Source organism: Vulpes lagopus, chromosome 12, assembly GCF_018345385.1.
Source record: "Vulpes lagopus strain Blue_001 chromosome 12, ASM1834538v1, whole genome shotgun sequence".
Lineage (NCBI taxonomy): Eukaryota > Metazoa > Chordata > Mammalia > Carnivora > Canidae > Vulpes > Vulpes lagopus.
Window position 1 is genome coordinate 73,215,738 of NC_054835.1, and position 24,625 is coordinate 73,240,362.

At 33.6% G+C, this 24,625-nt stretch overlaps 1 pseudogene; it reads left to right on the forward strand.

Annotated features, from left to right (window-relative positions):
* The first annotated feature begins 255 nt into the window (after positions 1 to 255).
* On the forward strand, positions 256 to 24,223 carry LOC121474059 (annotated as a pseudogene).
* Positions 24,224 to 24,625: the final 402 nt, after the last annotated feature.

A 24,625-nucleotide genomic window follows, 5' to 3' on the forward strand; every position in this document is an offset into this window, starting at 1 on the left:
TATTCTTTACTATATATTATTTTAAATATTTGAATGTATTATTCAATTTTATACTCCTTAGATGGAAAACTTTCAATCCACAACTTACATATTACCTCTCTTCTTTCCTCTAACTTACTCATCTCAGAAATACATACCACTGATTGGTTGCTCAAGTAAAAGAAAATAGTCATTTTTTGATTCTCAAATTTATGTCCCTACATATGACCTTTTCTTTGAACCCTAAACCAATGTTGTTCAATTGAAACTTTCGCAATGGTAGACATGTTCTGTATCTATACTGCCCAACAGAGTAAGTGGGCAGTAGTCCTGTGTACCTCTTTAGCTCTTAAAATCTAGCCAGTCTAAATGACGAACTGTAATTGTATTTAATTTAAATTAATTTAAATTTAAATAGCCATATGTGGTTAGTGGTAACCATATTGGACAGCACAGCTCTAGGCATATATAGTCAACTATCTATATCTCCTTTTAGATATGCTGCAAGAACCTTAAGTTTAATATTCACTGAATTCAGGGCTCTTTATTTTTCAGACCAACTAACTCAATCCCTTTCATTTTCCTAATATTAATTCTGTCATTATTACTCTTTATCTCTTTATATCATTAAAGTTTGATAGAATTATCTCTATTTTAAACTATAGTGGCTTATGTATTTTTGCTATTTCCTTGATTATGGATATGTAGGTGATAAAGATGGATAAGCTCCCTCCTTCATGTTTCTTACATTATAAGGTCTGGAGTAGTGCTATATAGTAATCCTTCAATATCTCCTGAATATGTGAATGAATTAATAACATGCATTTAAAGGGAAAAATGACAATACTACAGTCAGAGACCAATAGTACTGAGATTAAAGACAAGAAGTTTGTAGCTAGATATTAATTCTATTGGATCTTCCTTTTATGTCATCTATCCTCAGGGAAGTGACTAATTTAACCTCAGTTCCCTTCTATGTACAAATAGATTATAAAAATACCTACTTTATAAAGTTCTTTTAGTACTGGGATAATATAAAGCTTGTGTATGGGATATAGCCCATAAATGTTTACCATCAATAGAATGTAATAATATTATTTCAGTTTTAACTTTGATGCAATGTATATCCTCAGCCAAGTTTCTTATGTTTTCTGAGATCTGTTTATTCATCTGCTCCATGGAGCAGTTGGATGTTATAATCTCTGTTTTTAGAACTAGCAAGCCTCCACAATTCTGAATATGAGTTCATTTTCTCGTGCATATTTCAAGGGAAATAAAATTGGGCTAAATATGAACATACAATAAAATACATACTTTTCTTCACCCTACTCAGTATCTTTGATCAGTATTTTAGAATATGGACATGTCTCTACCTCTTCCGTTTAAAATACCTCAAAGAATCACAATATTGACCACTGAAAACAATCAATTACTTTTGCTAAGTACAAATTTCAGACTATTGGCATTATCTAGTTTTCCTTAAAATTTTTATCGCATTTTCCCTTTTGAGAATTTTGTCTCCTTGGCAAAGTGAACTTACAAAAAGACAAAGGCAGGAAGACATAGTCACAACTGAGTGCAAACTGTAGGACACTTTGTTATTTAATGATTTTAACTGGCATCTTTATAAGCGGCATGACAGTGCCAATACATAAAAAGTAAAATGACCCAAAATTCTGATGCACGACATGTGTTACATTCAGAAGCGATGAAAGGAAAGTACATCTGGAAGAAAAAGATAATGGCTTTGTCTTGGACTGAGCAGTAGAAACCCTAACTGCAGCACATGTCCGTTAATCATCAAGTTACAGTAGCATGTTCTGGCAGTTGGATGGAATGGACTATTTGCATTAAAAATCCGTCAATTTAAAATGCAATAAAAACAAAAAAAATCGATAATAATACATTTAAATTCAAAGAGTCATCACAGCACTGCAATAGCAATCAGTCATATTTACCAAGGCCATGTATGTAATAATCCTCCCAATCCCTATATAATTACTAGCTTTGCCTCTTGAATTATCAACAGCTCTCATGGCTTATTGCCTCATACTTGCTTAATAAGCATCTGCAATCAATAATCTTGCCACAGAGTAAGAGGCAACCAGCCAGTCAGGCTCAGGGTGTAAATGCTGCAGAAGTGATCATTACATCCGTGTGAATGACAGGGAGGTGGCTGTGCTAATGGGAGAGGCATGCAGTAAAGAGGTAATTTAGAAAATTTGTTTACTGGAATGTGTGGATCTTACCATGGCTGCTGGTATCTCAGCTCTGTGGAACAGTCACCCTTGAAAACACATCTTCAAGTCCTTCCCAGAGGTGCTTTTATGGTGATCATCTCCAGCAGCTGTCTTCTGTAACTTGCTATCAACATCACACCTCCAGTTCACCTGAAATGCTTTCCTCCAACTGAAAAGCAAACAGTTGTTTTATTCATTCACTTGTCATATGATGGAGAACAGGAATTTATATGCAAATTTGAGTATTGGTGACAAGAGTTGAAGGACCATTTGTAGTTGTCAAATATGTTTTGAAACCCCTATTAATGCCATTCACATGAAAATGAAATGGAAAATCCCAATAGAGAAAGTGTGTTGTATAGATAGCAACACACTGCTTATTTTATTCAATCTGTTGAATTATAAGGATCCTCATGTTTTCACAAAGAGGACAATTGGAAACACCATCAGGATGATATTGTGTCATTTTTAACCTTGTAAATATTAACTATGCTCATTGCTGTTATTACTTAAATTCAATATCCACAATTTAGGAGACATAAGGAATATATTAAAAACTGCATTTGTGGGGATCCCCAGGTGGCTCAGCGGTTTAGTGCTGCCTTCAGCCCAGGGCATGAACCTGGAGACCCGGAATCGAATCCCACATCAGGCTCCCTGCATGGAGCCTGCTTCTCCCTCTGCCTGTGTCTCTGCCTATTTCTCTCTCTCTCTATCTCTCTGTGCTCCTCTCATGAATAAATAAATAGAATCTTTTTTAAAAATGTTTAATTTTTTTTTTTTTATTTATGATAGTCACAGAGAGAGAGAGAGAGAGAGGCAGAGACACAGGCAGAGGGAGAAGCAGGCTCCATGCACCGGGAGCCCGACGTGGGACTCGATCCCGGTTCTCCAGGATCACGCCCTGGGCCAAAGGCAGGCGCTAAACTGCTGCGCCACCCAGGGATCCCTAAAAATTTTTAAATTAAAATAAATAAAAAGTGCATTTGCTCCCAAAGTATTTGTATTAACACAGAAAAAAATAATAATAATCACTTTATAAAGGCTCAGGAGTGCTTGTGTTATATTATTTGGAAGTGATATTATAGATCCATTGAATTTTTTTTGGTTTTCCACATTTTTTTTAATTGAAGTACAGTTAACACACAATGTTACATTTGTTTCAAGTGTACAGTATAGTGACTTGACAACTCTATACATAATGTTACGTTCACAAGTGTAGATACCATCTGTCACCATACAATGCTATTATACCATTTACTATATTTCCTGTGCTGTACTTTTCATCTCTGAGCCTTATTTATTCTGCAACTGGAAACCTATACCTCCCACTCCCCTTCACCCATTGGCCCATCCCCCCAGCTCCCTCCCCTCTATCAACCACCAGTTCTCTGTATTTATGGTATTTTTTAATGCTTCTTTCTTGTTTCTTTGTTTTCTATTTTAGATCCATATTTATGTGAAACCAAATGGTATTTGTCTTTCTCTGACTGGCTTATTTCATTAAGCATAATGCCCTCTAGGTCTATGTTGTTTCAAATGTCAATCTTTCATTTTTTTTATGGCTAATATATATATATATGTATATATATTTTTTCCACATCTTCTTTATCCATTTGTCTCTCAATGTAGACTTCGGTTGCTTCGATATCTTGGTTATTGCAAATAATGCTGCATTAAATATAAGGGTGAATATATATTTTTGGACTAGTGTTTTTTATCTGCTTTGGGTAAATACCTAGTAGTGGAATTACTGGATTATATTGTAGTTCTTGTATATTGTATATTTTTAATTTTTTGAGGACCCTCTACACTGTTTTCCAAGGTGGCTACACCAATTCCCACCTAGTACATGAGAGATCCTTTTTTTCTTCACATTCTCACCAATACTTCCTGTCTTTTTGATACTAGCCATTCTGAATGGTGTGAGGGAATAACTCATTGTGGTTTGGATTTATATTTGCCTGATTATGAGTCATGTTAAGTATCTTTTCACTTTCCTTTTCGCCATTCGTATGTTGTCTTGGAAAAAATGTCCTTTTAGCTCCTCTGTCCATTTTAAAATCAGATTATTTTTGTTGTTGTTGAGTTGTATGAGTCCTTCATATATTTTGGATATTAACCTTTATCAAATATATCATTTGCAAACATCTTCTATTCAGTAAGTTACCTTTTTTGTCTTGTTGGTAGTTTCCTTTGCTATGAAAAAGCTTTTTATTACACATAGGTGCTTTTTATTTTGGTATAAGGCCAATAGTTTTTTTTTTTTTTTCTTTTGTTTCCCTTGCCTGAGGAGAAATATCTGAAAAAAAAAAAAAAGTGTTGCTAAGGTCAATGTCAAAGTGATTACCATTTACATTTTATTCTAGGACTTTTATGGTTTCAAGTCTAACATTTAAATCTTTAATCCATTTTGAGTTTATTTTTATGTATAAGAGAGTGGTCCAGTTTTCCCAACATCATTTATTGAAGAGAACTTCTCTTTCCCATTGTATATTCTTGCCTCCTTTATTGTAGATTAATTGACCACATAAGCATGGGTTTGCTTCTGTTCTGTTTGTTGATCTATGTGTCTTTTTGTTCCAATATCATGATGTATTCATTACTATAGTTTTGTAGTATATCTTTTTTTTTTTTTAATTATTTGTCTGAGACATGGGGAGGGAGAAAGAGGAAAGGTAGAGGAAGGGTAGAGGAAGAGGGACAAAATCTCAAGTTGATTCCCCATGGAGCACTGAGTCTAGAGTCTGAGCTGGGGCTCAAACTCACAACCATGAGATTATGGCCCAAGCCAAAAATCAAGAGCTGTCTGATGCTCAACTGACTGAGCTACCTATAGATCCCTATAGAGTATCTTGAAATCTGAGAATGTGATAACCTGAATTTTTGTTTTTCTTTCTCAATATTGCTTAGGTTATTTGGGGTCTTTTGTAATTCCATACAAATTTTAAAATTGTTCTATGAAAAATGCTATTGGTGTTTGGGTGATATCCCTATTGGTGATAGCGATTACACTGAATATGCAGATTGCTTTGGGTAGTACAAACCTTTTAAGTATATTAATTCTTCTAATCCATGAGCATGGAACGTCTCCATTTGTTTGCATCATCTTTAATTTTTTTCATCAGTGTTTTATAGTTTTCAGAGTACAATCTTTTAACTCCTTGGTTAAGTTTATTTCTAGGTATTTTTTTTTTGTACAATTCTAAATGGAATTATTTTCTTAATTTCTTTCTGATATTTCATTATTCATGTATGGAAGTACAATATACTTCTATATATTTAATTTAAATATGCATATCTATTTAAATATATAAATATTTAAACATCAAATATTAAAACTTTACTAAATCCATTTATTCTAATAGTTTTTTGGTGGAGTCTTTCAGACTTTTATGTGTAGTAGCATGCCAAATAGTGACAGTTTAACTTCTTATCAATTTAGATGCCTTTTATTTTTCTTTCTTGTCTGATAGCTGTGACTAGGACTTCCAGTATTATGTTGAATAAATGATGAGAGTAGACATCTTTGTCTTGTTCCGGTTCTTAAAGAAAAAGCTCTCATTTTTTCACCATTGAACACAATGTTGCTGTGGATTTTTCCTATGCGGCCTTCATTATGTGGAGGTATGTTGTCTCTACACCCACTTCACTGAGAGTTTTTATCAGGATACTGAATGGTTGTTGAATTTTGTAAAGTGCTTTTTCTGCATTTTGAGATAACATGATTTTTATTCTTCATTTTGTTAATGTGATGTATCACATTGATTTACAGATATTGAACCATTGTTGTATCTCTAGAGTAATGACACTTCACCATGGTGAATGATCCTTTTAATGGATTGTTGAATGTGATTCACTAATATTTTGCAAGTACTGAGTTACATTTTCCATGAATTTAGCATAGTTCTATACTGTAAAATGTGTTGCCCAGTACAGAATTACAATGTGCCCCCACTTACTGGATGGGATTTCTCCACTCTTACCCATTAGAGTGGAGCAAAATCTTACTGGTCTATGGTAAATATCTCTTCAGGCCCCTATGGAGACTTTATCAAGGAACGACTGAGGGTGTTAACCTTTACATGGTCAGAAATTGAAGGGTAGGTGACTATTGTCGAGTCTCACCACCAGGAATACAACTAAGGATATAAGTAAGTTAGGGCAAGTGATTTTCATTACAACATGTTATATAATGGCTGTCATTTTATTTTATTATTTTTTAAAATATTTTTTTAAAAAAATGAGTCATGAGAAACACAGAGAAATACAGAAACACAGGCAGAAGGAGAAGCAAGCTCCATGCAGGGAGCCCAACGTGGGCCTCGATCCCGGGTCTCCAAGATCACGCCCTGGGCCGAAGGCGGCACAAAACCACTGAGCCACCCGGGCTGCCCAATGGCTGTCATTTTAGATTTTTAGTAGGTTCTAGAATTATACTTCAGTTTATTTGTTGTCCTTATATCATTTGGTAATTCTTCATAGTACCAGCATTTTATTTTAGTAACTTTGGGGAAGCAAAAAAGAAAATTGACAAAATTCTATATGTAAATAGGCTTGTGGAAAAGATTCAAGTACAGGATGAGTAGAATCAATGGAAAGTAATGATTCTCTGGAGTTTGTTATGAGATTACAAAAAAAGCATAGTGAATTATGTTGGGATATCACTTGGGTGTTAAATTAGAAAGAAAGTATTCACATGTTCTTTAGAAGTAGAGTAAATCTAGCAAAGAAAAATATATTGTCATTGTTTGCAACAATTGGCTCATTTTACTTCCTATATTTAGGCCATGTTTATTTTAATATTTTACTAATATCTCAAACTCAAAGTACCTGGTACTAAATTTATCAATTTTTGTCTTTCCATTTTGTCTTATTTCCAAAATTTTTTTTTTCTTATTTCCAAAATTACGACAAGATTACAATCTTTCATTGTTGGGAAATACTATATGTTCTTAGCAATTTTATACATATAAATAATTAAGTATATATCTATAAGTATATAACTATAAAGCTTTATTTGTTTACACTCATATTCATGAAATTTACTGCAAGATTTCTATGATTAAAAATTGTGGCTTCTAGTATAATAAACTGGAAGAAAAATTAAACAGAGTAGAATTATCTGTATGATCACCTTTTAATAAGTACTGAAAAAAACTCAATGACCACACATTTCTGTGTGGCCAGTTATATTGGCACTAAGTCATGCTACCTTGATTTTCCTAAGATAATAAGAAAAGCATTGAGTTAAATATTCTATCTTTGTGATGCATTCAGTCACAGTAAAGGGATAAGTAACATCCTGTATAGAAAACTATATAGTTCAAGTTTAGAAAAGAAATGGGAGTTTGAGGTATACTGTGTCACACAGCCATAGAAATCTCCAGAATTAAGAGCACATGATGAAATACTTATTATCAGTCATGTCACCAGCAGTGATTTTCAAATGTCATTCACCATATTAATGCTGCTAATTTGAAAATGTTAAGATTTTTATTCATATTTGACATATACACTTGGTTTGATATACTGTTCTTCAAAAGCTAGAAGCATTAAATGTTGCGTTTGTGCACAAATAACATTATAAGAAAATAGTCAACACTGGTTGTTCACATACTATTCAAGTTTGAGAAATACCACTATGCTAAGACTACTGAGTGTATAAGGAGTATCTGTATATTAATCTTTAATAAATCCCCGAAGTTCAAGAAGTAGAGACAATCTATCTCAAATTTTCTTCCCACTAGAATATTTCATAAGAACTAACATTCATCCTCAGTGTTTTTCTAACTCATCAGGTATATTTCCTGCCTTTGCATCTATTGTCACTGCTGACTCTCTTGACTGGAATTGTTCTCAGATCCCATCATCACTGACTTAATTTGACTAACTATCTCAACTAACAGCTTCTCTCCACTCTTGACTTTAATATATATTCTCTTGAAAAGTATTATTTGACTCTTGACACATTTTACTTTACTTACTATACAGTATATCAGTGAATCGTATATCATTCATGTATAGATAATGTTTGTGTATATCATATACCTATCATTATATACAATTTGTTTCTAGGATCCTCCAAAATCCTTGAAGAGGACTACAGAGAAAAGCGCCTTGTAAATACAGAATGCACCATAAACATTGTTTTAAATGCACTCAGGGTAAGAAATCTAACCAGGGTCAGTGTAAGCCAAATCTCCATTAGAGAAGCATATGAGCATTTAAAAGGGAGACATATTTTGAGGCATTTAAAGGGAAAATCTTTAAAGAAAAGCCTATCATTCCCTCCTCTATTTTTATTAATTTTTTAAAGATTTTATTTATTTATTCATGAGAGACATGGAGTGAGATGCAGAGACATAGGCAGAGGGAGAAGCAGGCTCCCTACAGGGAGCCTGATGCAGGACTTGATCCCGGGACTCCAGGATCGTGACCTGATCCAAAGGCAGATGCTCAACCACTGAGCCATCCAGGTGTCCCTCTCCTCTCTTTATATAAAATATTATTCAGTCCCTGAAGGATCTATCCTTTATTAAGGATTAATAAATACGGGAATCCCTGGATGGCTCAGTGGTTGAGCTCCTGCCTTTGGCCCAGAGTGCGATCCTGGAGTCCTGGGATTGAGTCCCGCATCAGGCTCCCCGCATGGAGCCTGCTTCTCCCTCTGCCTGTGTGTCTGCTTCTCTCTCTCTCTATGTATATCATGAATAAATAAATAAAATCTTTAAAAAAAGGATTAATACATACACATGGTTTTTATTTGTCTCCATCATTTAGCATAATGTTTTTCTACAGTTCACCCATGTTATAGCATGTGTTGGTACTCAGTTCCTTTTTATAGCTGTCTAATGAGCCATATGTACAGGTGTCACTGTATACACAGACCAAATTCTTTTACCTATTTGTCATTTGATAGACATTTGTGTTATCTTCACTTTTGGATATTATGAATAATGCTATGAATTTTTTTGCAGAAATTATTTTGTGTGGATATCTCTTGGATATTACACTTAAGAGCAGAATTGTGGGATCAAATGAACTCCATATTTAACATTTTTAAGGAAAAGCCAAAGAGTTTTCCAAGTGGCTGCTGTACTTTGTTTCAATAAGGACTGTATGAGACTTCCATTCACTTTACATTCTAGCCAGCACTTGTTATCGCCCTTATAAAATTATTACTATAGCCATTATAGTGGGTGTAAAGTGGTATCACTTTATGGTTTTGACTTAATTTCTTTAGTAGCTGATGATGTTTAGTAGATACCTTCATCTGCTTGTTGGTCATGTGTGTATTTCTTGGATAAAAGAAGAAATACATTGTGCATTTTTAATTAGGTTGTCTTTTAATTGTTGACTTCTAAGAATTCTTTAAGAATTCTGGATACCAGACTCTTATACAATTTATACTTTGCAAAATATTCTTCCATTTTGTGGATTGTCTTTTCAAAGCCTTCCTTGACCCTGTCCTCTGAAGCCAAAGCCATATTTATTTACTTTTATGGGCTTGTGCTTTTTTGTGTCATGTCTGAGAAATGACTGCTTAATCAGTCACAAAGCTTTGCATCTATTTTTCCTTCTAAGAATTTTATAATTTTATATAAAATTTATTTTATGAAAGATTTTATTTATTCTTGAGAGACACACAGAGAGAGGCAGAGACACAGGCAGAGGGAGAAGCTGGCTCTCTGAGAGGAGCCTGATGTGGCACTCAATCCCAGGACTCACTCTGGGATCACAACCTGAGCCAAAGGCAGATGCTCAACCACTGACCCACCTAGGTGCCCCAAGAATTTTATAATTTTAGCTCTTAGATTTAGGTTGTTCATTCATGTTGAATTAAAATTTGATTATGATATAAAGTAGGCACCCAAATTACATCTTTTGAATGCAGATAGCCAGTTCTCCTACTACCATTTATTGAAAAAAAAAAATGATCTATTGAACCATCTCACACTTTTATTGATAATCAATTGGCCATAAATGTATACAACTTTATTTCTAGATTCCCAGTTCTATTTCATCGAACTATGTTTATCTTTATTCTAGTAGAATAAGATCTTCATTACTGTGACTTGTAAGTTTTGAAATAGGAAGTTTTAATCCTCAAACATGGTTATTCTTTTCAAGTTTCTTTAGCTATTGTGAGTTATATGCATTTTCATATGATCTCCTGGATCACCCTGTCAATTTTTACAAAGAGGCCAACTGAAATTCTGATAAAAATTGCAATGAATCAGGGATCCCTGGGAGGCTCAGTGGTTTAGCACCTTCTTTGGCCTACGGCGTGATCCTGGAGACCCGGGATAGAGTCCCGCATCGGGCTCCCTGCATGGAGCCTGCTTCTCCCTCTGCCTCTCTCTCTCTCTCTCTCTCTTTCTGTGTGTCTCTCATTGATAAATAAAATCTTTTAAAAAATTGCAATGAAACTATAGATCAACTTGGGAGTAATACCCTCTCAATGGTAGCAACTCCAATCAATGAACATGGGATAGCTTCACATTTATTTAAACCTTATTTTTTTCTGTTTTATAATTTTCAGCATACAAATTTGATACTATATTAAGTTTATTCCTAAATAATTTATTGGTTTTGGTGCTATTTTAAATCGAACTGTTTTAATTTTATTTTCAGTGGATTATTCACACTGCCAGCATATAGAAATACAATTAACTTTTTTAAGAAGATTTATTTATTTATTTGAGAAAGAGGGAGAGCGAGCACACCCATGAGCAGGGGGAGGGGCAGAAGGAGAAGGAGAGGCAGAGGAGACAATCTGAAGCAGATTCCTCACTGTGCACAGTACTTGACATGGTCTCAATCTATTCATTCTGAAATCATGATCTGAGCCAAAACTCCAAAGTTGGATGCTTAAGCAACTGAGCTACCCAAGAGCCCCAGAAATACAATTAACTTTTATTATCTTGTATCATCAAACCTTGCAGAATTTGTTTATTAGCTCTAATTATGTGTGCTTATGTGAATTTCTTAACAATTTCAATACACAATATTAATATAATCTGCAAAAGGACTTTTTTTTTTTTTTTCCAAACTGAATGACTTTTTTATCTTTCCTTCTCAGTTGTCCTGGCTAGAATTTTAGTACAATTTTGAATATGATAGTAAAATCAGATACCTTTGCTTGTTTCAAGTTATAGAGGGAAAGCTTATAGTCTTTCATTATTATGACTGTGTTGTTTATTTTTTGTAGATGACCTCGATTGGGTTGAGAATATTCTCTTATATACCTAGTTTGGTGTGTGTGTTTAATCATCTAAGAGTGCTGGACTTTGTTAAATGCTTTTTCTTTACCAATAGAATTGTTCATGTATTTTTTGTCTTTTAGCATATTAGTATGTGTAGTACATTGATTTTTTTTGTTGTTGTTGAACTACCTGAGTTTTCCTCAGATAAAGTCCAGTAAGTCATGTTGCATAACCTCTTTATGTGTTACTGAATTTGGTTTGCTATTTTGAGGATTTTGTGTTTCTAGTCATAGGAAATTTCAGTCCATACTTTTCTGTATATCTGGTTTTAGTAACAGTGATATTTACACCATGGTATGAGTTATTTTCTTGATTTTTTTTTTTTTGTAACAGTTTGTGTAGGATTGATATCATTCTTAAATATTTGGTAAAATTCACTAGAAAAGAAATCTGGTCATGAGATTTTCTTTGTAGGAAATATTTGGATTATTCAATTTCTGTACTTCCTATAGTTAATTTCATATTTTCTATTTCTTTTGAGTCAATTCTGATAGTTTTATTCCGCCCATTTCAACTAAGTAATATGATTGTTAGCATACAATTGTTCCTAATATTCTCTAACAATCCTTTTTATTTTAGTAACCTCCTTTTTTTAATTTGTGAGTTTAGGAAATTTTATCTTCTCACTTCTTTGGTTTGTCAATTTCATCAATTTGTTGATTTTATTTTTAATTTCTGAAAGCTAACTGGTCTTGTTGCTATTCTGTATTATTATTTCTATTCTATAACACAAGTATTTCTGTTCCAGGTCCTATCATTTTTCTAGTTTATGTGAAAACTACAGTATTTGAAAACACTCTTATGTGTTTACAACTATAATTTTTTTTCTGCAAGCACAAGGTTTAACTGCATCTTATAAGTTGTGATGTTTTTGTTTTCATTCATCTGCACTTATTTTCTAATTTTCCTTGTAATTAGTTCTTTGATGCACTGGTTAAATTATTGCTTAAATTCCACATTATTTTGACTTTCTCAAATTTTCTTCCAGTTTCATTCCACAGTGTTGAGAGAACATATTTTGTATGATTTATATCCTTTTAAATTTATTGAAATTTGTTTTATGGCCTAACAAGGTCTGACTTGGTGAATGTTCCAAGTGTACTTGAAAATGTATTCTGCTGTTGTGGAATAGTGTGCCAATCTGTCTTTTAATTACATTGTTTAATCCATTCATAAGACACAGGTAGAATTTATGTCTATCATTTTGTTATTGACTTTTATATACCTTATGTATTTTTCTATTTCTTTATTCCTCCATTACTGTCCTTTTTGATAAATTGGTATACTAGAAAATATCAATTTAACACAATTTTCATTTCTTTTACTAGATATTTCATGTGTGCTTAGTGATTGGCCTAAAATGTTACAATCTAATTTAGATTAATAGCAACTAAATATCAATAGTACACAAAAATGTATTCCAATATAGCTCCATTCCCTCTTCTTTATACTTTTATGTTCAAATATATCTTTATACATTATGTTTCCATGAACATATCTCTAATTGATGCTTTGTACAGTTTTCTTTTAAATCAGATAGGAAGAAAAAGCAGTTACAAACAATTGGCCTGTTGTTTATTTACCTATTTAGTTACCTTTATTCGTTTCTTTATTTAACTGAATTTGAGATACTGCCTAATTGTCTTTCTGTTTCAGCCAAAAGGAGCCCCTATATTAAGTCTTACACAGAAGATTTAGAGACCATTTTTCTTAGTTTTTGTCTTGCTGTGTCTTAATTGCTCTCTCATTCAAATATATGTACATATATTTGAATATAGAATTCTTAGTTGATAAGTTTTCTTTTCTTTCTTTCAAAATTTTGAATATGTCATCTCACTGACTCTGGCTTCCATAATTTCAGATGAGAAATCAATTGTAAATCTTATTGAGGAACCCTTGAATGTGATGAGCCATTTCTCTGCTTTCAAGACACTATGCCCTGTCTTTTGACAGTTTGATTAAATGTTATTATGAATCTCTTTGAATTTATCTAAATCATAGATGCACAGATTAATATTTGTCACTAAATTTTGTAAGTTTTCAGGTTTTTTTTTTCAATTTTTTTCCATCCCTTTTTCTCTTTCTGGAACTTCCATTGTGCATGCATTGGTATACTTAATTTTCAAGGGACCCTGGGACTTTATTAATTTTTTAATTTCATTTAAAAAATTGGTCCTGCAGACTGAATAATCTCTTGCTGATTCTTTCCTCTACCTACGCAGAACTGATACTGTATAGTCTAAGGAAATTTTATTTTTATTTTTTTTAATTTTTTATTTATTTATGATAGTCACAGAGAGAGAGAGAGAGGCAGAGACACAGGCGGAGGGAGAAGCAGGCTCCATGCACCGGGAGCCTGATGTGGGATTCGATCCCGGGTCTCCAGGATCGCGCCCTGGGCCAAAGGCAGGCGCCAAACCGCTGCGCCACCCAGGGATCCCGGAAATTTTAAATTTTAGTGATTGTAGTTTGCAATTTTAGAACTTTTTTGGTTGTTTTGTATTTTCTATTTTGTGATATTCTCTATTTGCTGAAATATTAATTCCATATCTGCCTTAAGTATTTGTTTAAAAAAAGATTTTATATATTTATTTGAGAGAGAGAGAGAGAGAGATTGAGGATGAGCAAGCAAAAAGAGGGAGAAGCAGGGATGATGGGATCATGATTCTGGGATCATTACCTGAGTCAAAGGCAGACATTATCAGACTGAGCCACCTGGGCACCCCTCTGCCTTAAGTCTTTAGACTATTTCCTTCTGTTCTTTGGATATTATAAAAATAGTTGGTTTAAATCTTTGTCTATTAAGTACAACATCTGGGCTTCCTCAGGGACAATTTATATCGACTCTGTTTGTTTGTTTTTCCTGTATATGGGAAATAATTTCCTATTTCTTTGAATGACACAATTTCCTTTTGGAAATGAGGTTCAGCAGTTTTCCTTGAATAAGTAATCCTCAGATTCAGGCAAGTCTTTTGTTAAATCCAGACTTCTAAAAAGGTTTCTCTGACAAATTTCTTTCCAGTGTTCTTGTTGCTTTTACAGATGACAAAAATTTTTGAGGTCCTTACACTTTGTCATTCACTGACATCATTCCCAAAATATCATTATAATTGAATTTAAATCCCTTTAGTCAGGATTCATTAATGAAATTTTTACTATTCCCTATTGCCATATGCTTAGCGGTCTATTCATACTGTTTGATCTGCCTATGAGGACTTGGAGTGTGCAGCCCTTTGTGTCAATTCATGTATTTTGAATTTCTAGGTCAAATGTAGAATTATTATTTTGGTAATTTATAACCCAAAGAATTTTAAAGGTCACCACCTAATCACACACCTCCTAAAATTTAATACTATATTATTTTACCTTTTTGCTAATTTGAAACTTTCAAATGTTCTCATGCTTGCGTAAATTTGCATTTTTTACAAAGAAAATTGGATTCCATATGTTAATTTGTAATCTGTGTTTCTGCTTGTGTTAATTGCTTAATCATCTAGTTTGCCCTTTTTGCCCATAGTTTAATTTGTGTTTACTTGTGTCCTATTGAATTGCAAAAAGCAAATTACAAACTATGTTAGTTAAAGGAAATTCACTGCATGATGACACAGAGAAATGTTTTAAAAACTTCAAACTAGACTTCTTAAAAACTTGAATTTTATATAGTGTTTGGCATATTATGGAGGATTTTTGAATAGGAAAGCAGGTCTAATACCCCAACAGTAGCAGTTCTCTCTACTCCTGACCTAGTTCTTTCACTGTTTATTACTATACCCATATTTTTCTTTGTATTCTATTAATCTCTATAGCATTCTTATACTTCAAGGCATCTGCTTCCTCGTGGATTTTATTGTTGTTTCTATTTGCTATTCTTTCATTTTGGGCCATTCTGCAACTGCTTATTTATTCCATTTAGTTGATATACAAGCACATCAAAAGCTATTTTTTAATTGGTTAGGACTGTAACAACCCATTATGAGTCTTGTCAGTTACATAAAGCTTTGATATTTTTCCACTTCATAAATTATTGGCCATTATAGACAGCCAGATTTGTTCATGTGTCCATCTAGCTATTTTTTGTAAAGTTAATATGGTAAAGTTAGGTTGTAAAAGCAAAAGGAAACTAGCAAATGTGAATAATGAGCAAACTAATAAGAGTTTTTGTAAGATTGTATCTTTCATAGCACATCTAATGAAAATACTTCATTTGCTTGAGAATGTATACATGCACTAAATTTATACTCCTATATATTGTATTCCTATTCTTTTGGTGAATAACAAATTATCACCATTGCATTAAAAGACAACTATTATTATTGCATATTATCTCTGGGTCAAGAGTTTAAATATTGGTTAGCTAGGTCCTCTGTTAAGGGTCTCATCAATCTTACACCAAAAAGTTGCCTGAATTTTCATCTCAGATTTTGTTTTGTTTTGTTTATAATTGTATTTATTTATTCATGAGAGACACACAAAGAGAGAGGCAGAGACATAGGCAGAGGGAGAAGCAGAAGCCCGATGTGGGACTCGATCCTGGGACTCCAGGATCACGCCCTGAGTTAAAGGCAGATGCTCATCCACTGAGCCACCCTGGTGTTCTTCATCTCAGATTTTAAGTCCTCTTCTAAACTAATTGTCAGAATTCTTTTTTTGTAGTTTTACTAATGAAGAGCTAATGTTCTTGTAAACTGTTAAGAAAGGACTACCTTTTCTTTGTCACCCTCCCTTATAGGTCTTCTCATAGCAATATAGCTTATATCATCAAGGCCAGCAAAATAATTTCTCCTAACTCTACTATGACAGTCTTATGTATCATAATATAATTATGGAGCTGTTTATCCCAATACATCATCAAGTGATATAACCTAAATAAGGAAGTAAATAGACATTCAGATTCATAATATCCACCCAAATCCAAGGGGGAATGGTTATACACAGCATATAGAGCAGAGGACAGGAATCTTGAGGGATCATCTTACATTTCTCATAAGTTATAATTTATATACTAGTTTAGATCATTTCTTATCACACAGTTGTCATGTCTCTGACAATATATATGACCCTCATGTTAACTCTTCTTACTTGAGCTCTAAAACTGTTCTATATTTCTTGATTTGTTATTTTTTTATATATTTCTTGATTTGTATAAGCCTTTTTCATCCTGCTTAGAATGCCAAATACATCTAGTCCTACATGCTGTATCTGTGACTTAAATTAGTAGAAACTCCAAAATAGGCTTTCAGTCTCATCTTAACTACAGCATATGAAATACTATCCCAAATATGTACACTCAGATTGTCACATATTACTGGGGCAAAAAATTGTGGGATAGGAGAGATACACAGAAATATTATTATTTATCCCCTCTCTACTGATATAAATGTTGTAAAATATTTATGAGGTAAAACATAATATGTATACATATATAAACTGTAAGTATGGGACCAAATCAAGCTTCACAGAGTTAACAGATAGATATAACCATAGATTACATCAAGAAATATAATCTAGAATATTAGTCAAGAAACTCCTTCTGAGAACCATCCTATCATTACTTTATCCAGAGGTAGACACTATTATGAATTCAAAAATCATGGTTTAGGTTATCTTTATGCTCTACATATGTGAAATAAGGGTATATGTTCCTTCATGTCCGATTTCTTGTGTTCATAATTATGTTTGTAAGATTCTTTTATAAGCTTGCTACTTGTAAGTGGCTAAATGAATGAATACACTACAATTTGTTGATCTACTTTCTTTAGCTGCTTTTGGAGATTTTCTTTTTGTGTATGTTTTTTGTCAACTTTACTGAAACATGTATTTTTTTTCCTTCCTTCCATTCTCTGTTTTGGGGTTTCAGAACTTGAATCTTTGGGCTGATGGCCTTTATTAGGTTTTGAATATTACTAGCTCTATTTTTTTTGATATATTGATTCCACTTAATGCTTTCACGACTCCAATTATACACATGATAAGTATTTTCACTGTGTCCTGCTTTCCTTTAATACTCTTTCCTATGTTTGTAATCAATTTTCTCCCCTTTGGAGAACTTTGTATATTTCCTGTTGACCTGTCTTCAGATTCATTAATTCTGTCTTCTACTGGGAAAATTTCCTTGCATATGTGTGCTCCTCTGTCACAGAAGTATCCTTCTTAAATGTTTTTTTTTTAATTGAGGGATAATTGACATACAACATTTTATTGGTTTCAGGTTGTACAATATTTGTATGCATTACAAAAATGATCACTCTGGTAAGTCTAGTTACATCTGCCATCATACAAAGTTAACTTTTAGGATATACTCTTTTGGCACCATTCAAGTATGCTTTACGTTATTATTCACTATAGTCATCATGTACTATATTACATCCCCATGTCTCACTTTATAACCGGAAATTTGTACTTTTGACCCCCTTCACATAATTCATCCTCTTTCTTCTGGCAACCACCATTCTGTTCTCTGTATCTGTGATTTTTATTTTGTTTATCCACTTTTTTTTTTTTTTAGATTCCACATATAATGAAATTTGTCTTTGATTTATATCACTTCTCACAATTCCCTTAAGTTCTATCCATATTGTCACAAACACTAAGATTTCATTATTCTATTGTATGTATATACCAAATTTTCTTTAGCCATTAACTCTCAAGGGATATATATTGTTTCCATATCTTGCCTACCTTTTTGAATTAGTGTTTTAATTTACTCCCACTCAGAAAGTGGGATTGCTGAATCATATGGCAGTTCTATTTTTAATTTTGTGAGAAAAATTCATATTTTTTCCACAATGACTACAGCGATTTATGTTCCCACCAATAGCACACAAGGATTCTCTTTTTTCCACATCCTTCAAATACTTGTTACTTTTTATCTTTTTGATAATAGCCATACTAACAAATGTAAGGTAATATCTCATTGTTTTGATTTGCACTTCCCTGATGATTAATGATGTTCAACACCTCTTCATATACCAACTGGCCATGTGAATATCTTCTTTGGAAAAATGTTTTTTTCAGGTTCTCCGCTCATTTCCTAAATCAGATTTTTTGCTATTGTGTTTTATGAGTTCTTTATATATTTTGAGTATGAATCTCTTCATTAGATAGAATTTGCAGATATTTTCTCCATTTAGTGGGCTGTCTTTCTATTGATGGTTTCCTTTGCTATACAGACACTTTTCAGTATGATGTCTCACTTGTTTTTCTTTGTTGTCTTTGCTTTTAAAGGGAGATCCAGATACTCATTGCCAGGACCAATGTGAAATAGATGACCACTTATGTTTTCTATTAAAAGTTTTATGGTTTCAGTTCTTATATTTAAGTCTTTAATCCATTTTGATTTAGTTTTTGTGTATGGTGTAAGATAGCAGTCCCTTTTTCTGCACACCATTTATTGAAAAGACCATCTCTTCCCCATTATATATCCTTGGTCTCTTTTTGGTCTAAATTGACATATATGCATGTTTATCTGGGCTCTCTCTTATGTTCTATTAATCTCCATTTTTATATGCCAGTTCCATATTGTTTTGATTATTATAGCTTTGTAGTACAGTTTGAAATTAGTGAGTAATGCCTTCAGATTTGTTCTTTTCCAATATTGGTTTGGCTTTTCAGGGTCTTTTGTAGTTCCATACAAATTTTAGAATTGTTTGTTCTATTTCTGTGAATTTTGGTAGGAATTGCATTGAATCTGTATATTGCTTTGAGTAATAGGGACATTTTAACAATATTAATTCTTCCAATCCATGTGCACTGAATATCTTTGCTTTCTTTGTATCATCTTCAATTTTTTTTTTCATCAATGACATAGTTTTCAAGGTACAGGTCTTTGATCTCCAGAAGTATTCTTTCTTGTTATTCAAACTTAGCTTGGCAGTTGGGGTTGTAGAGAGAAGTTTCTGTTGTTTTATTATGCTTCAAATTTATCTTATATTTTTCTCTTACTTAAATCACTTTTGCAACCACAATCATAACCCAAAATGGGTCTTAACAAATATCTTCAATTATTAGAGATAGTTAAATTCAATCCTTACCTTGCTTGAAATATAAACTACACTGTACATAGTCTAATGTTCTCTTATCAAAACATTCTGCACATGGCTTCCAGGACTCTAAATTTGCATTATTTCTTAGGGCTGCTTTCTCTCAGACTACTTTGCAGACTTACTTTTATTTGCACATTCGATTAACACTAGAATTCTCCAGACTTGTTTTTGTCTTTTTTTCTTGATATCTAAGGTAATTCCCTAATTATGTCATCTAATAGCATGTCCTTACATGCATCTATGTATTGATGATTCTTAAATTTATGTTTCAAAGCCAGGCACCTTAGACTCTAGAGTTATATACCCAATGGACTACTTGAAAATTTGACATGTGTCTAGAGGGCTTATAAAACTTCTTTTTCTGAAAAAAAAAAAAAGTTATTTTATCTGCCTTTAAACTTCAACCAATTCTGTTCTTCTTGCATTCTTTCCCAAGGTTACTCCCTCATTTAATTAAAAGAGAAATAAAATATATTTCTTTAATATATTTTATTTATTTATATATCATTTAATTAAAAGAGAAATAAAATATATTTCTCTTCACTTTTTTCCTCAAAAACTAATATCCTCCAGTTAATGTTGTTGGCTTTATATAAGGAATATATCTACTTTTCAAGATCTCTGTTGCCATTACTCTGTCTCAAGCCACCAATATGTCTTTCATAGTTCTGGGGGTTTTTGTTTTGTTTTGTTTGTTTTGTTTTGTAGGCACCTAATTGTCCCTGTGCTTCTGTCCTTCTTCTTTGGCCTGTTAGCAATTGAATTCACCCTATCAAAATGTAAGTTAGACTGTATTATTTCCCTGCTTACCATTTAGTTGCTTCCTTTCTTATTTAGAGAAAATCTAGTTATTCTGATTTCTAAAGCACTACATGAATTAGTTTACTGTTTTTTGAACATATCTCCTAATACTTTATCCTTTTCTATTTGCCTCTTCCCAATATCTGGCAACACGTAAGCTGCTTCTTCCACACCTTTATGCTTTCTATTCCCACCTACCAATTTGGGCTTAGTCTCCCACTTCCTTAAACGTTTAAAGATCATTTTCTCAGTGAGAGTTTCCATGGCCATGATGTCAATAATTTCAGCCTCTCCTTGGAGATATCACATATCATCATCCAAAACTTCGTATTTTTCTCCTTGACACTTGTCACACACAGACTATTTCATGTATGTGATATATACCTTTGTCACTAGAATATAAACTGAATGAGTGTAGGGATTTTTGACCAGTTTACTGCTACATCTCAAGAACAAAATAAAACAGCAGCTGATCTACAATGAGTGCCCAACAATATTAATACCTCTTATTCTGTCGCCCAATATAATGTTTTCAAGACTTCATGATTAAGGCCTCCTTTATAATCATAACATAGGTCTTTTCTACTTGGATGTTCATGGTGGGTACTTTATATTCTTTCTGTTGTCACAGAAAGAAGGTGATCAAGTGTGCTCTTGCAGCACCACATAAGCTAACACTGGCATACTCTGTTCCTTACAAAGAACAGGCTTGAAGTTTTGAGTGATCATATTTATTTGGGTTGAATTATTAGGAAGTGCATTTTGGCCACAAATTTAAGTAAACCAAGTCTCAATCATCATTAATACATTAATACTAAAACTCTTCATTTTATTGGTGTCTGTCTTTGTCTCTTAATCGGTTTTTAACTTAGAAGGTGAAGCTGGATGGATGCTTAATAATGAACCCCACACACACAAAAAAAGTAAAACTGATTGACAAATTGAGTGGCATTTCCTGTGTAAACTAGCATATATAGCATCAGCAAGGGAGTGGCTTTAATTTTTAGTACTTTTGATTTGGATCTTATATTTTTATTTCAGTACTTTATAACTATTTATATTGAGACTGGATTTTCATTATTGTACTTTTTAAGTCCACACATTTGATCTACAAGTCCAGGTTGGCCTCTCTAGCTTAACTTCATATCATCCATGAATATATGTCTTTTTAAATAAGCAATTACAGTTGAGTAAAAGATTATGTTAAAGGAAAAATCAAACATTTTGTTATGTAAAATTCACCTCCAAAAATACCTGGGATTGTACATAGGGTTTATAGAAATTAAGGGAATAGGGTTTTGGTTTTTTTCTATATTTTGTTAATTAGTTCCAGATTTCTAGTCTAATTTCAGCCTATAGAACATTCTTCTGTTATATGTTGTATGCGCAGCAAAAATAGGCAGTATTAGAACAAGTGCTTGAAGTTCTATTCCTATGTAAAATATTTTAATGTAAAATTAGGAAAGAAACGGTAGAAGAACTTTGGTATTATCTGCTTGTCCTTTGCCCATTAAACTCTACTGGTGACCACTACTGCATCACAGACACACAGGAAGGTTTTCCCAATAGAAAAGCCATTAACGTTGAGACATCATTCCTTTTAAATAAAGAGAATATGCTGTATTTAAGGCTCAAGATTAAAAGAAATAATTATTTCAACACCAAAGTTTAAGTCAAGTCGTTCAATTAAAAGACCAATTCTCTTTTCCTAGAAATAGATATTGCCCAGAAAATCAACATTGGCTTTTAAAAATATATTTCTCCCTTAATATCAAAATAGGAGCCATAAATACCAATTTTTTTTTTCAAAAAAGGACTTTATTTATTACCCCTCCACTAGTAAATATATCTTCTGTGGAGTGCCAGCCCCATAGATAAAGAAATAGTCTCTGTGTATGTTAAAGACCTATGTTATATATAAGCTTTCATTTATGCACTTCCCTAACTAATTGAACAGTTCCTAGTTTGGTTATAATAGAAAACAACCAAAGGATTATGCATATATTTCTCTTCAGTCTCCAAGATTAGAAAGTATATTATCATTTTCTGATATTTTCTAAAATGTAAGTCATTAGCAAACCTCGTCAGCCCTGACATGCTATCCAGTATTTAGGAAAGCAACCATGGCACAGTAGTTAAAGAAGTTTGGTGGCTGAGGAACACTGGCTTGCAGAATGTCAGTATCCAGTTCTACAAAACTTTAAAGCTGTTTCTAATACAAAGCTTCACCAAGTTTGGAAAACAGATCATGTTTCCAACAGGCTGAGATTTGTTTTAAGATCTTTATCAGGTTGTTCTCTGGGAAATGGTATAAATGGAAACCCATGAGTAACTATGTAGTAGGGGCAGATAAGGAAGGTATGGGGGAAAAATCTAAGATAACTAACAAAAAGGCCTTGATTAATTACATCAGTATTCCTGCTCTATTTATCCTCCACTGTAGTTGTTAAAGCTAATAATAATCCTCTAGCTTTAGGTACAATAAAGCAAGGCTACTTTCTTTTCAAGTGATTTCAATAGTTAGATAAATTCTATTACCCCAGGAGATGCCATCAATTCCTTAAAGACCTTTCAAGGTACAGTTCTACTGTAAAAATGTCCAAGAAGCATTTTTAATATGACATTTAAAAGTAAACTATCTTACTTCACATTTTTTTCTGGATCTTAAAGTTAATCTTCAATTACAACCATAATCATTATCATTGATACATAATTATTAAGGGATTACTACATGTTAAGTATTATAGTTTACAGACTCATTTGACTTACCCTCACTGCAGGGAAGAAAGCTGCATTTTGAAACAAGTCATTGGTCTTGAGCTTTACTTCATTTCACCCTCCAGGCAGTTCCACATCATACTGTCTCTACTTAGAACGTGCAATTCTTCCCTGTTATCTCTTCTTGACAGTTTCTCATGTATTATAGCTCCATGGAGATGTTTCATATTTTATTCTAACTCCTGTCATTTGCTTGACACAGCACTTCTAAATAAAAAAAAAAAAGTATACTACCTATTAGTGTTTCTCATAGGAAAGTTTTTGCCATTTTGTGAGATAATTATTCTTTATATAGGAATGCCCCTCTTATTATAAAGAGATTACTGTTCCTGACCCTCTCTTCCAAATTTTATTACATATACTTGCAAGTATAGTACAAAAACATTTCCAGTCCTTCCCAAATGCCCTTTAAGAGACTGATGCTATCCTTGCTTGAGAACTACTGCATCTAAATAATCTAAATCACAAGTTCTCTTCTTACACTGAAGAGGTATGTTCTCCAAAATTCATACCTTACTATTTAACAGACTTCGGAGACAATATTTCTGCTAACATATTAGAAAAATACCTGTTATATTTGGCAGTAGATAGATAGATATGTTGTTGGATTGAATTCTGACTCAGCTGACCTCCCCAAACTGAAAAATCTTGAGTGGGCCACAGAGCCCGCAGCACAATAATAATTTAGATGTGACCATTGCAGGGGGCAGCTGTGCTGAACCAGCTGGTGTCTGTGAGACAACCTGCTGAAGGCTGAGAAGGCAGCAGGCTCCATATCCAAGAGCATGCAGTTTGAGTATGCCTGGTGCCTGGTGCGAAGGAAGTACATTGAGGACGTCCATAGAGACGCTGTGCTGCTGGAGGAGCTGCTGGCCAAAGGGAGGGATTTGGTCTTCTTCCTGGCTGTGGGGAGCGACCTGCTCAAGGAATACAAGACACCCTCAAGTACATGAGGGGACTGCTGCAGACCCAGCCCCTGAACATCCAGGCCGAGGAACTGGAATGGCTCATTAACAAGGCTGTGAGGAAGATGGAAACTGTTGGAGACATGACCCTGGGTGCGAGGGGCCTGGCTGGACTCACTGGACTTGCTGTATCCAAGTGCAAGACCTGAATGAGACTGTAGCTCCTCCTCTGCCCAGGAATATGTGCCAACCCCTGGAGGACACTTGAAGAGGGTAAGGGACCCATCCAATCTTGCCATCCCATTCTTCTCCTGCACCCTATCACTGTCCTCTGGCCTTCAGAGCCCTCTCCCCCAGACGTATCCTGTAGCTCCAAACCATGTGTTTTGCAATGAGTGTAAAGAGAATTGGGCTTGGGGGTGGGGGGTTTGGATCTTCACATCTGTGACTTAAAATAATAGGGAAACACCTTTAACAGGTTCAGGGAAATAACGTCACCAAAATGAGGAGAAAATATACTTTCGGTTTGCTCGGAAATCCAAACAAATACATTTGACAGATTTAACTTTTACATAGATTAATTTTTCAACATTTTGGTCTAAGTGAAAAAT